Source organism: Lepidochelys kempii, chromosome 2 (assembly GCF_965140285.1).
Source record: "Lepidochelys kempii isolate rLepKem1 chromosome 2, rLepKem1.hap1, whole genome shotgun sequence".
Lineage (NCBI taxonomy): Eukaryota > Metazoa > Chordata > Testudines > Cheloniidae > Lepidochelys > Lepidochelys kempii.
In genome coordinates this window covers 118044800-118060107 of record NC_136381.1, presented here as the reverse complement: position 1 = coordinate 118060107, position 15308 = coordinate 118044800, and the positions used below count along the sequence as shown (strand labels likewise).

The window sequence follows — 15308 nt, the reverse complement described above, 5'->3', positions numbered from 1 at the left end:
TTTTTTTTAAATGGCAGTGTAGCACATTCTGAGGGTCAAAGTGATAAGAACAAAAATATTTGTAAATCAACTTTTGAGGTGTTATGGTTGCCATTGAAAGTCAACATTTGCCCAGAGTTAACAGTGTTATCTGAAACTGTAGTGACAGCCACTGGTTACTGATGGCAGATGTTGCATTTTTAACAATAATTACTACACTGAAGTTTATTCTGCAGCCCGTTAGGCTGAGGCCAGATGAACATTAGAAAAGACATTCTTAAACAGCTGCTAAACCTGCAGACTTAAACTTTAACTTATTAGATTTCCCTACTCATTTTGATCTGACAGTGAGGGTTTTCCTCTTTCTACACTCCCCCTCCCCCATTTTTTGGAAACATATAGACATAGTGTATGGTCAGGAACTTATAAGAATTAGGTCCTTTTCCTCACTCCTGTCTTTCTCTCCTGCTCTTCTCCGATTACTTCCAGCTCAGTTGTCAGTGAAAACAGAATAAAATAAGGTGGCACCAAAGGAACAAAATCCATGCTGTGCCATTTACTATGTAGACATACAATATGGGCACCAGTGCAAAAGATCTTGGATAAGTTCAACTAAATTCTCCCAGTCACAGCAATTTATCTTTGAATATTCTACTGTCCAATTTATAGTATGTTTATTTACTTTTCTGCCTCAGAAACACAAATGTCCCTCAAATTTTAATTTTGAATTTGAAATGGATTTTGCTTTGTTGCTTCTGTAGAAAAATATAATTTTTCTTTGTTGAAATAGAACTATAGTGTAAGGTCCCGCATTCAGTTGCTTAAGGTCCCACATTCAGTTGCGCGCTCTCTCTCACAGGAGATTTGTTTATTACTGCTGCTTTTCATAAATCACTTAGGGTTGTATTCTTTACAGGTTATGAAGTCAGCAAAACCTCAGTTGAGTTACACATTCTATCAAGCAGGATAACATGTTCATAGGCACTGGAGCTATATTAAGCTTCTGAGGTATCTTACTGCCATACATGTCATCAAATAACATAAGTTGCTTAAAGGCCATCCTTTTGTGGAAGCTTAATGACTATACCAGTGTTTATTTTACCTCTGGTTTTATTGATGACTAACAAAAAAATAATAAATATTAGAGTAGGAAAAGACCTAGAATATTAAGTCATCTTGTTTGCATCCTTGACAATGTATGATGGTTCCCTTTGTTACATTTTCTAGCGCTTTGTCTTGTCTAATTTTAGATTTCCCAAATGATGTGCCTTCCATCTCTTCCAATAGATCTCACTGTCAAGGAGGTTTTCCTGATATTCAGCCTAGATTTCCCCTTCCTTAATTTCCTTCCATTCTTTCTAGTTACTGTGTATGTCCTCTCGTAATACAATAATTAACTTCTCTCCGTCTGCATTTATACACTTCAGATGTTTGAAGATTGTTGTGTGCCCACTTAATCATTGCACCAAGCTATTTCAATGTTTCCTCATGCAGTAAATCGGTCTCTCCTGCTTACCGATCTTTTTTGTTGCCCTCCTTTGAACTCTCTAGTTGTCCGAAGCTTTTGGGCAAGGAGGTGTCCGGAGCTGAATGCAGTATTTCAGGAGTGGGCTGTCCAGAGATTAACTTTTTTTCTTTTTGCTCTGTGACATAAAAAGCCCAAAGTTCATTGGCTTTTTTTGTTGTCACATCTCGTTGTAAACTCATAACTAATTTGTTGCCAAGTACTTTCACCTTTACTCCTTTTGCAGATTCCTTCCTCAATATTTTTCTTTCAGATTATTTCCCCCAGATCTGTGTTGTTGCATTTTCCTAAGCCAATTCTCATTTTATGTGTTGTCCGTATTTCTGACCATTCTAGGGCCTTTCATATTATCTCTGTTTGCAGAACTTTCCAGTTTATATTATAATCAGTGGTGTTTGCTACCATTTCTGACTAGTGAAGTTGTTAAGACTGATCTAATATTGACCCATGCAACTCCCCATAAATGTCTTTCCCCAACTCAGTCCTGATTATGTGGGTCCTATGTAAATGCTGACTTTTAAAAACAACGCTTGTGCTGAAAAATGTTTAGCACATTGTAACAGGGTTGGGGCTCACCACAGTGGCACCTCCGGGAATTAGCTCTATCCTCTGCGGGGCACCCTCTGCTGGTGGTGTCCTATCCATCTCTCACCCTGCTGGCGTCCAGACCCACGTTGCTCCTCGCTCAGCAGTGTCCTCTTCAGGACAGCGCCCCCAAGTCCACACTCGCTCCCAAGTCCACACTCACCCCCTTCCAGGGCAGGGTTAACAGCACTCTTTCCAGTTCGCTCCTGCTGCAGTGGCCAACCACAACCCCGCGAGTCTAGCCCCTCTGTTCAAGGGCTGGTTGCAGTCTGTCACAGCCACCCTTCCATGGCCAGGTGCAGTACCAGGAGGAGGGAAGTTGGAGGACCCAGGTCCACCCACTACTTTGGGTCCTGACCCAGGGACCCTCTCGTGGCAGCCTCCCTGCCCTCCTCCTCTCCCCTTGTCTAACTGTCCCTGGGCCACTTCCCCTCTGGCCCTTCATACCCTCTAGGCCCTTTCTATCAGAGCCTGCAGTCTGGCAGGTATTGGGCTGGAGCCCTTCTGTGCTCCCCCAAGCCTGCCCAGCACTGCTCTATCCAAGGTGCTTATCTCCTGCTTAGGAGACAGACTGCCTGCTCCCTTCCTGGGCAGCCTTTATATAGGGCCTAGCCTAGCCCTGATTGGCTGACTATAATACTGGCCCTGATTGGCTGCCCTTCTGCACAGCTGCTCTGGCCTACTCTAGCCCTATCTGTCATAAGAGTGGAGCTGCCACCCCACCACACACATTCAGCTCATTTGTGCCTGAGTTCAGGACAGACATATGAAACAACAAATGGAAAACTTTGGCATGAATGAAATCCTGTCATTGCAATGGAAGAAATGTCCCTCCCCTGCAAGAGGATGGAGTGAACCTTATGGAGAAAGTCCCATTTAAAGATACAAGACTGGTAAGAATTCTGTACAACTTGTATGCCCTTTTGAATAATTGTCTGACCAGTCCTCAAGGTGATTCAAATCAGATCAAGAGTGTCCAGCTGTTTCCCTGTCATCAGTCTGAACAGAGAGATGTATTCTTTAGAGTTTTTTAGAGGCTGTATTACCATACAGAATTTCTTTTGCTAATAAAGGAGATAAAGGACCTGTGTACAAAAATATGCTTGCTTCTGTACCTCTGGCATGGTAGAAACATATGCTTCTGGGAGTTTGGACACATCAGAAGGCGGAAATGAGATGTCAGGCAAGGACATTGCTAGTTTGGTCCTGTAACATCATAGGAAGCTGCCACCTGTCCCCACAGCAGGTGGCAAGTGAAAATGAATGTGTTGATTTCTGCTTGGGCTGCTAGCTACATGGTGGTTTCCATACTGGTTATATTATGGGCTACCATAAATTGGTGTTCTGCTCATGAACAGTAGTGGAGGGCAAGTGTCTCCCATGTGGAGACTAACTGCCAATTTAAATATACTGGTGAGCATATTTGGTATGCCTCCACTTGGGTGATATGCTGCGTCTAAGGTGTTCAGCCATTTCTCTTTGCAGGATAGCCATTTCTGCAATCATTTCCCTGTCAATTCATAGTTTCCAAAGCCAGAAGGGTCCAATGTGATCACCTAGTCTGACCTCCTGTATAGCACAGGCCATCGAACTCCCCCAAAATAATTCCTAGAGCAGATCTTTTAGAAAAAAAATCCAATCTTGATTTAAATATTGCCAGTGATGGAGAATCCACCACAACCCTTTGCAAACTGTTTCAATGGTTAGTTACCCTCACTGTTAAAAATGTACACCTTATTTCCAGTCTGAATTTGTGTCTAGCTTCAACTTCCAGCCATTGGATAGTGTTATACTTTTCTCTGCTAGACTGAAGAGCTCATTGTAAAATATTTACTCCCCATGTAGGCACTGGTAAACTGTGAACAATTCACCCCATAACCTACTCTTTGTTAAGATAAATAGATTAATCTCTGTGAGACTGTCACTATAAGGCAAGTTTTCTCCTCCTTGAATATTCTTGTGGTTCTTCTCTGAACCCTCTCCCATTTATCAACATCCTTCTTAAATTGTGCACACTACAACTGGACACAGGATTCCAGCACTGGTTGCACCAGTGCCAAATACAGAGGTAAAATAAACCTCTCTACTACTCGAGATTCCCCAGTTTATGCATCCAAGGATCACATTAGCCCTTTTGGCCACAGCATCGCACTGGGAGCTCATGTTCTGCTGATCTCCTCCTCCACCCCCAAACCTTTTTCAGAGTACCTGCTTCTCAGGACAGAGTCCCCCATCCTGTAAGTACGGTCTGCATTGCTAGATGTGTACATTTACATTTAGCCATATTAAAATGCATGTTTGCTTGCACCCATCTTACCAAGAGATCTGGACCCCCCCGGATACCTCTTCATTATTTAACACTCTCCCAGTTTTTGTGTCATCTGCAACCTTTATTTTATGTCTTCTTCCAGGCCATTTATAAAAATGTTAAATAGCATAGGGCCAAGAAAAGACCCCTTTTTGACTCCACTAGAAAAATACCCACTCGATGATGATTCTCTGTTTACATTTTGAGACCTATCAGTTAACCAGTTTTTAATCCGTTTAATATGTGCCATTTTAATATTCTAGTTTTGTAATCAAAATGTTATGTAATACCAAGTCAAATTCCCTACAGAAGTCTAAGTATATTACATTAACACTATTACCTTTATCAACCAAACTTGTAATCTCATCCCCAAAAGAGATCAAGTTAGTTTGACAGGATCCATTGTCCATAAACCTATGTTGATTGGCATTAATTATAGTATCCTCCTGTCAAGGTTCCTCCCCCACTCTGAACTCTAGGGTACAGATGTGGGGACCTGCATGAAAAACCTCCTAAGCTTATCTTTACCAGCTTAGGTCAAAACTTCCCCAAGGTACAAAATATTCCACCCGTTGTCCTTGGACTGGCCACTACCACCACCAAACTAATACTGGTTACTGGGGAAGAGCTGTTTGGACGCGTCCTTCCCCCCCAAATACTTCCCAAAACCTTGCACCCCACTTCCTGGACAAGGTTTGGTAAAAAGCCTCACCAATTTGCCTAGGTGACTACAGACCCAGACCCTTGGATCTTAAGAACAATGAACAATCCTCCCAACACTTGCACCCCCCCTTTCCTGGGAAATGTTGGATAAAAAGCCTCACCAATTTGCATAGGTGACCACAGACCCAAACCCTTGGATCTGAGAACAATGAAAAAGCATTCAGTTTTTTACAAGAAGACTTTTAATAAAAAATAGAAGTAAATAGAAATAAAGAAATCCCCCCTGTAAAATCAGGATGGTAGATATCTTACAGGGTAATTAGATTCAAAAACATAGAGAACCCCTCTAGGCAAAACCTTAAGTTACAAAAAAGATACACAGACAGAAATAGTTATTCTATTCAGCACAATTCTTTTCTCAGCCATTTAAAGAAATCATAATCTAACACATACCTAGCTAGATTACTTACTAAAAGTTCTAAGACTCCATTCCTGGTCTATCCCCGGTAAAGACCAGCATATAGACAGACACAGACCCTTTGTTTCTCTCCCTCCTCCCAGCTTTTGAAAGTATCTTGTCTCCTCATTGGTCATTTTGGTCAGGTGCCAGCGAGGTTACCTTTAGCTTCTTAACCCTTTACAGGTGAGAGGAGCTTTCCCCTGGCCAGGAGGGATTTCAAAGGGGTTTACCCTTCCCTTTATATTTATGACACCTCCTTTAATTCTTTATTAATTGAGTCCCTAATTAGCCACTCCATTATCTTTTCCCAGGATCGATGTCAGACAAAGCCTATAGTTACCCTGGTAACTTTACCCATTCCATTCTATACCCATTTACCAATTCCATGGATGTTTTAATACTGGCAGCATAAGACCTCCAACACTTGTCACATAGCTTGAAGTCCCCCATGAGCGCACTTCACTCCTCCCCCACCCCCCCCGAATTGTAGATAGGTGCATAAGGAGCTGGTCATCCTATTCCCTAGTGTGATTTGGTGGTCTTAGGCAAATGCCAACTAATACCCCGTCTTGTACTTTATCTGTTAGGACATTGATCCATAAGCATTCAAGATCCTTTCTTTGGAGTTGTCAGTGACTTGGAAACAGAAAATCCCATTTCTTACACAGAGTGCCATTCTCCCTTTCCCCTTTGACCCATTCAATCCTACAAAAATAGGTTATAACTATTGATTTTAATATTCCAGTCATGTGAATCATCTTGCCAGGTTTCAGTACTTCCCACTAGATTAAATTTATGCTCAGAAACGAGCAATTCCAGTTCCTTTCATATGTTACCCAGGCTCCTAGCATTGGTGTATAGGCAATTAAAAATTTCTTCTCTTTATGTCCTGTAATGTCTTGATTAATTTTGTTGCCAACATGTTGTGCTAAGTGATTTCTCATGTCTTCCCTCTTTCTACCCTCCCCTTTTGTTATTAGTTTAACATCCTCCTGCCTACTATAGCCAGCCTGTCCCCAAGGAGATGGGTTCCCCTCCTAGTACAGTGTAGGCCATCCAAATTATACAGCACCCTGTCTTCATAGAAGGTTGACCAATATTCCACAAAGCCAAAAAGCTCAGCTCTACACCACTCGCCATCAGTTCACTTCCAGAATCTTCTGCCTCGTGTCTCCCTTTGCTCCAAGATCACTGAAACAATCTATTTTCTGTGAGAGATCTTGGGATGCAGTGCCATCAGTGATGGTTCATATCAGCACTAAAGGACCCTTGTTCTTCCACTTCAAAAGCCTATCCACTCTTAGAGAGGCTTGGCTCTGGGAAGACAGTACACCATCCTATTGCCAGTCTGTCCCTTACAGAATGTTCTTCTGAGTACTGAATCCCTAACCAGGATTGTCTGTCTTTGTTGGAGGGTTGGAGATCTCTTTGTTGGCAAGCTTGATATTTCTTACAGGTTGGACTGAGACGCTATTAACATGTGTCCCATTTATTTCTTCATTCGTTCACTCCAGCTGGATCTTTAGAGCTGGATGCTGGACCTGGTATGGATTGGAAATTTCAAGCTGGATGGAATTTCTCCTGATCCTTTTCTCTCTGGTGGGCACAGCTTGCCCATCCTCATCTTTTTCCACCCATGCAAAATGTCAGCTCCACCTCTTCACTTTGGGAGTTATGAACTCTCTCTCTCTCTCTCTCTCTCTCTGATGGTCACCTCCTTTCTTCCTTGTAGCTGGGATACAGATGTTTCCCAAACCTGGCTGTCCAGAAACTCCTCAGCTTCTCTGATTCTCCATAGCATCTCTACTTACCACTCCAATCCAAGAATCTTTTCTTCCAGCACAGCCACCACCTTGCCCTTCATGCACAGCAAGTTCCTTCTAGCTACTGGCAGGAAAGAAAACTTGGCACATCTGTTTCAGGTCACCACCACTGTTCCAGCTCTGGACATCTTGAAATTGCACATAAAGCTGAACCTGAAAGGAAAGCCTCTCACACTCCCTGACCAATCTTGCTCTCGTGTTAACTCCCTTCATTTGCAGCTCTTGAGTTCACCTAGCAAGTTTTTTTTTTTTTAATGTCAAGTTCCCCTGCTTAGCCAAGCTCATCTCTTCCTCTCCTCATCAAAGAGTGATTAGCCACTCAGAGATTTCAAGCAGCAGGGATGATCAAAGCACCAAGGGTCAGAGCCACATGCCCCTTACTGAAGCTCCAACAGACTGACCCATGGCCCAGCTACGCAGCCCGTACACAAGAGAACAAATGGTCAAACAATGCACAGACTGACCAAATGCATCACTTGCCATGGCACATGACCTCCAAGCACAGAGTCCACAGCTGTGCCTCTCCAGCATTGCGAACTAGAACTGGAATGATCTGAATGTGATTATGTTGAAAAATAGATAGATTATTCTGAAGGTAGGCCACCTTCATTGATGAAGCAGCAAGTGCTTTTAATCAATTATTGTTAACTGGTTTGATAAGAGTTGTGGACTCCGTAATTACGCTCACTGAGAAAATGGAAATAGAAGCAGGAAGGATGTTCTAAATAATAGCAAGCTGGGTAAAGATATTACACATTCACATGTGCTAGCAAATCAGTGTGTCATGTATGTCAAAAGCCCATTTTGTGTGGTAGGTCAAAGTCTAACCCCCATATAAATAGTCTGTAAGGTCAGGCGCCTCTATTAGTAAAAAATCTGCATAGCTCCACTGAAGTTAATGGCGTTACACCAATTTACTGTACACCAGCTAAATTTCTGTCCCTCAGTAAGAATGTGGCTATAATTGGAAAACGCAACATCGTATTTAGTAAGTCTTTAATTATCTTTTTCTTGGTGGCAGGCTGTCCAAAATGGTAATTGCTGTCCCTTCTAAATTATCTCAACATCTTTATTAAATTCTCTTCCATAGAATATATGTCAGCTTGCACATATTTTTCAAACTCATCATATTTGCTTGCCAAATTCTTGAAACCTCAATAAAAGAGTATAGGAAAGCCAAGTGGGAACTAATATTTCTTTCACTGTTAGTTCTCAGTGCACTGCCCTTGAGGCTCCTGATACCACATGCCTTGTTCTTTTCTTGCTTCTCTTCTAACATCGTTGTAACTAGACTTCCTTGGAAAGTTTGTTGAGATCTGTAGATGAAACAGTTATACAAGAGCTAAGAATTATTGTTCATAGAAATGTAGGGCTGGAAGGGACCTCAAAAGTCAATTCCCCTGTGCTGAGACAGGATTAAGTATACCTTACATCATCCCTTACAGGTGTTTTCTACCCTGTTCTTAAAAGCCTCCAATGATGGGGATTCCACCACTTCCCCTAGATAACCTGTTCCAGTGCTTAATTATCCCTATAGTTAGAAAGTTTTTCCTAATATCTAACCTAAATATTCCTTGCTGCAAACTAAGGCAATTACTTCTTGTCCTACCCTGGGTGGACATAGAGAACAATTGTTGACTGTTCCGTTCATAACTTACTTATTAAGGGTATGTCTACACTATGAAATTAGGTTGATTTTAGAGAAGTCGATTTTTAGAAATCAATTTTATATAGTCAATTGTGTATGCCCCCACTAAGCGCATTAAGTTGGCGGAGCGCATCCTCAATATCGTGGCTAGCATCGACTCACAGAGCGGTGCACTGTGGGAAGCTATCTCACAGTTCCCACAGTCTCCGCTGCCCATTGGAATTCTGGGTTAAGCTCCCAATGCCTGATGGGGCAAAAACATTGTTGCGGGTGGTTTTGAGTACACGTCGTCAGTCTCCCCTCCCTCTGTGAAAGCACTGCAGACAATAATTTTGTGCCTTTTTTCCTGGGTTACCCGTGCAGATGCCACAGCACGGCAAGCACGGAGCCCACTCAGCTCATCGCTGCTGTTGCGAGCATTGTAAACACCTCATGCATTATACTGCAGTGTGTGCAGAACCTGGCTAAGAGACGGCAGCACGAGGACGATAGTGAGGAGGACATGGACACAGACGTTCCTGAAAGCACGGGATGTGGCAACTGGGACATCATGGCGGCAGTGGGGCTGGTTGATACAGTGGAATGCTGATTCTGGGCCTGACAAACAAGCACAGACTGGTGGGACTGCATAGTCTTGCAGGTATGGGATGATTCCCAGTGGCTGCAACACTTTCACATGTGAAAGGCCACTTTTCTGGAATCTGTGAGTTGCTTTCCCCCGCCCTGAAGCGCAGGAATACCAACATGAGAGCTGCCCTGACAGTTGAGAAGCGAGTGGCAACAGCCCTGTGGAAGCTTGCAATGCCTGACTGCTACCGGTAAGTCGGGAATCAGTTTGAAGTGGACAAATCTATAGTGGGGACTGCTGTGATTCAAGTAGCCAATGCAATCACTGACGTTCTGCTATCAATGGTAGTGACTCTGGGAAATGTGCAGGTCATAGTGGATGGCTTTCCGTAACTGTGGTGGAGCGATAGACGAAATGTATATCCCTATCTTGGCATCAGACTACCTTGTCAACCAGTACGTAAACCGCAAGGGGTACTTCTCAATGGTGCTGCAAGCACCGGTGGATCACAAGGGCCTTTTCACCGACATCAACGTGGGATGACCGGGAAAGGTGCATGGCGCTCGCATCTTTAGGAACTCCAGGCTGTTTGAGCAGCTGCAAGAAGGGGCTTACTTCCCAGACCAGAAAATTACTGTTGAGGATGTTGAAATGCCAATAGTTATTCTTGGGGACCCAACCTACCCCTTGCTACCATGGCTCATGAAGCCATACACAGGCACCCTGGACAGTAGTAAGGAGCAGTTCAATTATAGGCTGAGCAAGTGCAGAACAGTGGTAGAATGTGCATTTGGATGTTTAAAAGCTCGCTTGCGCTGTTTGCTGACTAGATCAGACCTCAGCGCAGCCAATATTCCCATTGTTATTACTGCTTGCTGTGTGCTTCATTATATCTGAGAGAGCAAGGAGGAGATGTTTATGGCGGGGTGGGAGGTTGAGGCAAATCACCTGGCTGCCTGTTTTGAACAGCCAGACACCAGGGCAATTAGAAGAGCACAGGTAGGCGTGCTGCGCATCAGAGAGGCTTTGAAAACCAGTTACATGACTGGCCATGCTACGGTGTGACAGTTGTGTGTGTTTCTCCTTGATGCCAACCCGCCCCCTTTGTTGATTTTAATTCCCTGTAAGCCAGCCACCCTCCCCCCTTTGATCACAGCTGGCAAAGGAAATAAAGTAATTATTGTTTTGAAACCATGCATTCTTTCTTTATTAATTTTATTTTTTAAAAAGGGAGATAACTGATGAGGTAGCCCGGGTGGGGTGTGGGAGGAGGGAAGGACAAGGCCACATTGCTTATTGTAGCCACACTACAAATCAAAACTATTTGAATGACAGCTTTCTGTTGCTTGGACCATCCTCTGGAGTGGAGTGGCTGGGTGCCCAGAGCCTCCCTCCCCCCCGTTCTTGGGTGTCTGGATGAGGAGGATATGGAACTTGGTTAGGAGGGCAAGCGGTTATACAATGGATGCAGCGGCAGTCTGTGCTCTTGTTGCCTTTTCTGCAGCTCCACCAGATGCCTGAGCATGTCTCTTTGCTCCCCCATTACCCTCAACATTGTAGCCTGCCTCTTCTCATCGTGCTCACTTAATGCTTTCCTGGCCTCTGCCACTGAATGCCTCCATGCATTCAGCTGTGCCCTATTAGTGCGGGAGGACTGCATGAGCTCAGAAAACGTGTCATCACGAGTGCGGTTTTTTTCGCATTCTAATCTGCGATAATCTCAGGGACAGAGATGATACGGGGAGCATAGAAACATTTGCACTTGCAGGGGGATAAAAAGGGAGAGTAAAATTTAAGATACATTTTTGAGAACAAAAGGGAGACTCTTTCACCGTGAATCAAGCAATTCACAGCAGACAGCATGTGCTTTAGATACAAGGTTACATTTTGCCTTTTATATTGAGCACCTGCCGGTATGATGACACATCACACACGGCTGCGCAACAGAATTTGGTTTCCAGGTGGCCATGGTAAGCCAAAGGGTACTCTGGTTTGGCTTCTAACGCCTTCATAACATGTAGGAATGTTTTCAAACTGCAGCGTCCTCCTTTCCCATAGCAAGCAATGCCAGTTGGGTTTGCCATTTAAAAGGAGGGGCTGCAGTTTTCGGGTGGATGTGCAGCACACACCACCCTCCACCCCTCTGCATGGCTATTTGGGATGATCCCTTCACCCCTCTCCCCCGCCGCGTGGCTATGGGATGATCCCTTTTAGCCAAGCGCAAACAGCCCAGTATGAATGGGGTCCTTTTACTGTTCCCTTACAAAAATTCCCCTATTTCAACCAGGTGACCATGAATGATATCACTCTCCTGAGGCTAACACAGAAAGATAAAGACCGAATGTTGCTTGAAAGTGACCGAAAGCCAGAACCATTCGCTGTCATGCTTTGTGCTGCAATGATTTCAGACTACTTGCTACTGGCTTGGCGTGGTAAAGTGTCCTAACGTGGAGGACAAAATAAGGAACCCCCCCTAGAAACCTTCTGCAAAGGCTTTGAGTACCTCCAGGAGAGCTTCATGGAGATGTCCCTGGAGGATTCCCACTCCATCCCCAGACACGTTAACAGGCTTTTCCAGTAGCTGTACTGGCCATGAATGCATTGCTATTGTTCAGGGCAAATCAAACATTAAACACTATTGCTTTTAACCCCTGTAGTGTAGTTACAAATGTGCACTCACCAGAGGTGCCTTCTCCGCCTTCAGGGTCAGGGATCCCGCCTTGGGAGGGTATTGGCTCGAGGGTGATGAAAAGGTCCAGGCTGCCGGGGAGAACGGATTCACCGCTTGCCTGCTGCGCATTCTCCTCCTCTTCCTCAGCCACAAAATCCTCCTCCGTGTTGCGTGAGACTCCCCCCTTGCAGGTGTCCACGGACAGTGGTGGGGTAGTGGTAGGGTCCCCCCCTAGAATGCCATGCAGCTGATCATAGAAGCGGCATGTCAGGGGCTCTGACCTGTAGCGACCGTTTGCCTCCTTTGTCTTTTGGTAGGTTTGCATGAGCTCTTTGACTTTCACGCAGCACTGCTGTGTGTCTCTGTTGTAGCCTCTGTCCATCATGCCCTGTGCGATTTTGGCAAATATATCGGCATTTCTTCTTTTTGATCAGAATTCTGCCTACACAGATTCTTCTCCCCGTACATCAATCAGATCCAGTGTTTCTCATTCGCTCCATGCTGGAGCTCGTTCGCAATTCTGGAGGGACTGCATGGTCACCTATGCTGCTGAGCTCTCCACGCTGACCAAACAGGAGATGAAATTCAAAAGTTCCCGGGGCTTTTCCTGTGTACCTGGCTAGTGCATCGGAGTTGAAAGTGCTGTCCAGAACGGTCACATTGGAGCACTCTGGGATAGTACCCGGAGGCCAATAACGTCGATTTGCGTCCGCACGACCCCAAATTCGACCCAGCAAGGTTGATTTTAGCGCTACTTCCCTCGCCGGGGAGGAGTACAGCAGTCGATTTTAAGATCCCTTTATGTCGACGGAACAGGGTTGCTTGTGTAGACGCATTCATTATAAAATCAACCTAACACGGCTAAATTCGAGCTAACCCTGTAGTTTAGACCAGGGCTAAGACTGCTTTTCTGTCCCCCCTCAGTCTTTTGTTCTCTAGACTAAACGTGCTCAATTCTTTTAACCTTTCCTCATAGGTCATGTTTTCTAAACCTGTTATCATTTTGGTTGCTCTCCTCTGGACTATCTCCAATTTGTGTACCTCTTACCAGTTTAACAAAAATCTCATTTGGTGATAATTTCTGAGAAAACATAGGATAAATTAGATTTTTGCTCCACACAATTTCTGCCAGTTGTTGCAAGCAGAATTAATAGAACATAAGAACGGCCATACTGGGTCAGACCAAAGGTCCATTTAGCCCAGTATCCAGTCGTCCGACAGTGACCAATGCCAGGTGTCCCAGAGGGAAAGAACAGAACAGACAATCATCAAGTGATTGATCCCCTGTCACCCATTCCTAGCTTCTGGCAAACAGAGGCTAGAGACCCCATCCCTGCCCACCCTGACTAATAGCCATCAATGAACCTATCCTCCATGAAATTATTTAGTTCCTTTATGAACCCAGCTATAATCCCGGCACCCACAATATCCCCTGGCAAGGAGCCCCACCCGCCAACTGCGCACCATGTAAAGAAATACCTCCTCCCGTCTGCTCCAAACCTGCTGCCCACTAATTTAATTTGGTGACCCCTAGTTCTTGTGTCATGAAAACGAGCAAACAACACTCCCACACCCACCTTCTCCACATCAGCCATGACTCCACAGACCCAAATCATACCACCCCCAGTCATCTCCCTTCCAAGCCAAAAAGTCCCAGTCCCACTAATCTCTCCTTATATGGAAGCTGTTCCATACCCCCAATCACCTTTGTTGCCCTTCTCCGAAACCCCTCCAATTCCAAAGTAACTTTCTTGAGATGGGGCAATAAAGGAAAATAGGAAGTAATGAAGTCAGGCTTAATTTAGGAGAGATGTAAATTTTACATACATAGGGTTAAGCAACTCCTGTTCTCAGTAGTTTCCTTTTGTGAATATTTTCTTTTCTTCCAGAGTCCTTTCCTAAACATAATCGTACAAGGAACAAACCAGTACATAAATGTGTAATCTCTGGAGAATGTCTGGTACTCTGTTTTTTTCTGATTCTTAGCAGTACCACAGCAATGGGCTGCCTTCATGATTTTTATTTTCAGTGCCTTTTGCTAAACATTTTCCTTACAGGGCTCAGTTAGGCTACTACTGACAGATTCTTCCTTTAGCTCAGTATATGGCAATGCCATCTCCATTGAATACAAATGAGATCTGTGCAATTCCTTGTTGGCATGCATTAATCAAAAATAAGAATAATCCTCCATTTACTTTTTACTCACTAGAGGCCTAATCCTTTAGATACTGCTGGACAAGGGACCCAATCCAATACCCAATTAAGCCAATGAAAGGATTCCCATTGACATCAGTGGGTAATTATGAACAGTCCCTTTTGAAATATTAAAATGAGTGGGTCGACATCTGGTAGTTAGTGTCTGAAGGACCAATTGCTTGGTTTACAGAACACAGAAAGTTAAGTCCTATTTGACTTTTTCAAATTGTATGTCTGATTTTTGGAGCCCTCAGCCTTTTTAAAATTTCTGGAAATAATCCTTTGTGCCTGAAATTTCTCATGTTTAATCTCTGATCATAATAATTTAAAAAGAAATTAATCCTAATCAATAAGCAATGTGTATTTAAATGAAGTCAATCTTGAAAAATGAAGTATCTTGGTATAGGACTGGAGAAACAGAAACAAAAGTTAATAAAATAAATAAGTGAAGATTGATACAGTATTGATACAGTTTCTCTTATATAGTTTCTCTTTTTACTATCCCTTCTCTGTTTTCTGTACTTTTTATGTTATTTCTTTAATTTTGAATATACATTAAAAATAAAAAGGAATGGATGTTACAAAACACTCTGTTTAGTGTTCTAACTAATCCTAAATTACAGGAAATGTGTATATATTTTCCACAGCAATCCTAACTCTTTGAGCCTCCCTGTGGATCAGAACACTGGGTAACATGATGAACTCTGTGACAAATAATGCAATATAATCTAACTGGAACTGCATTCTGTACAGTGTCTGATACCCCAAAGGGAGTGTTCCTTGAACACCAGAAAAACTTATTTACATACATCAATGGTTCAAAATTTAAAAAACAAACAGCCTCCCCCCCAAATCCCCTCATGTAATAGAATCATTTTTTCA

The 15308-nt window shown here is 43.6% G+C and overlaps 1 protein-coding gene across 8 annotated transcripts in view; it reads left to right on the top strand.

The window, feature by feature from the left end:
- Positions 1 to 15308, top strand: part of FARS2 (phenylalanyl-tRNA synthetase 2, mitochondrial) — a 371125-nt gene that overhangs the window by 98338 nt on the left and 257479 nt on the right. The gene's annotated exons all lie outside the window — the stretch shown is intronic.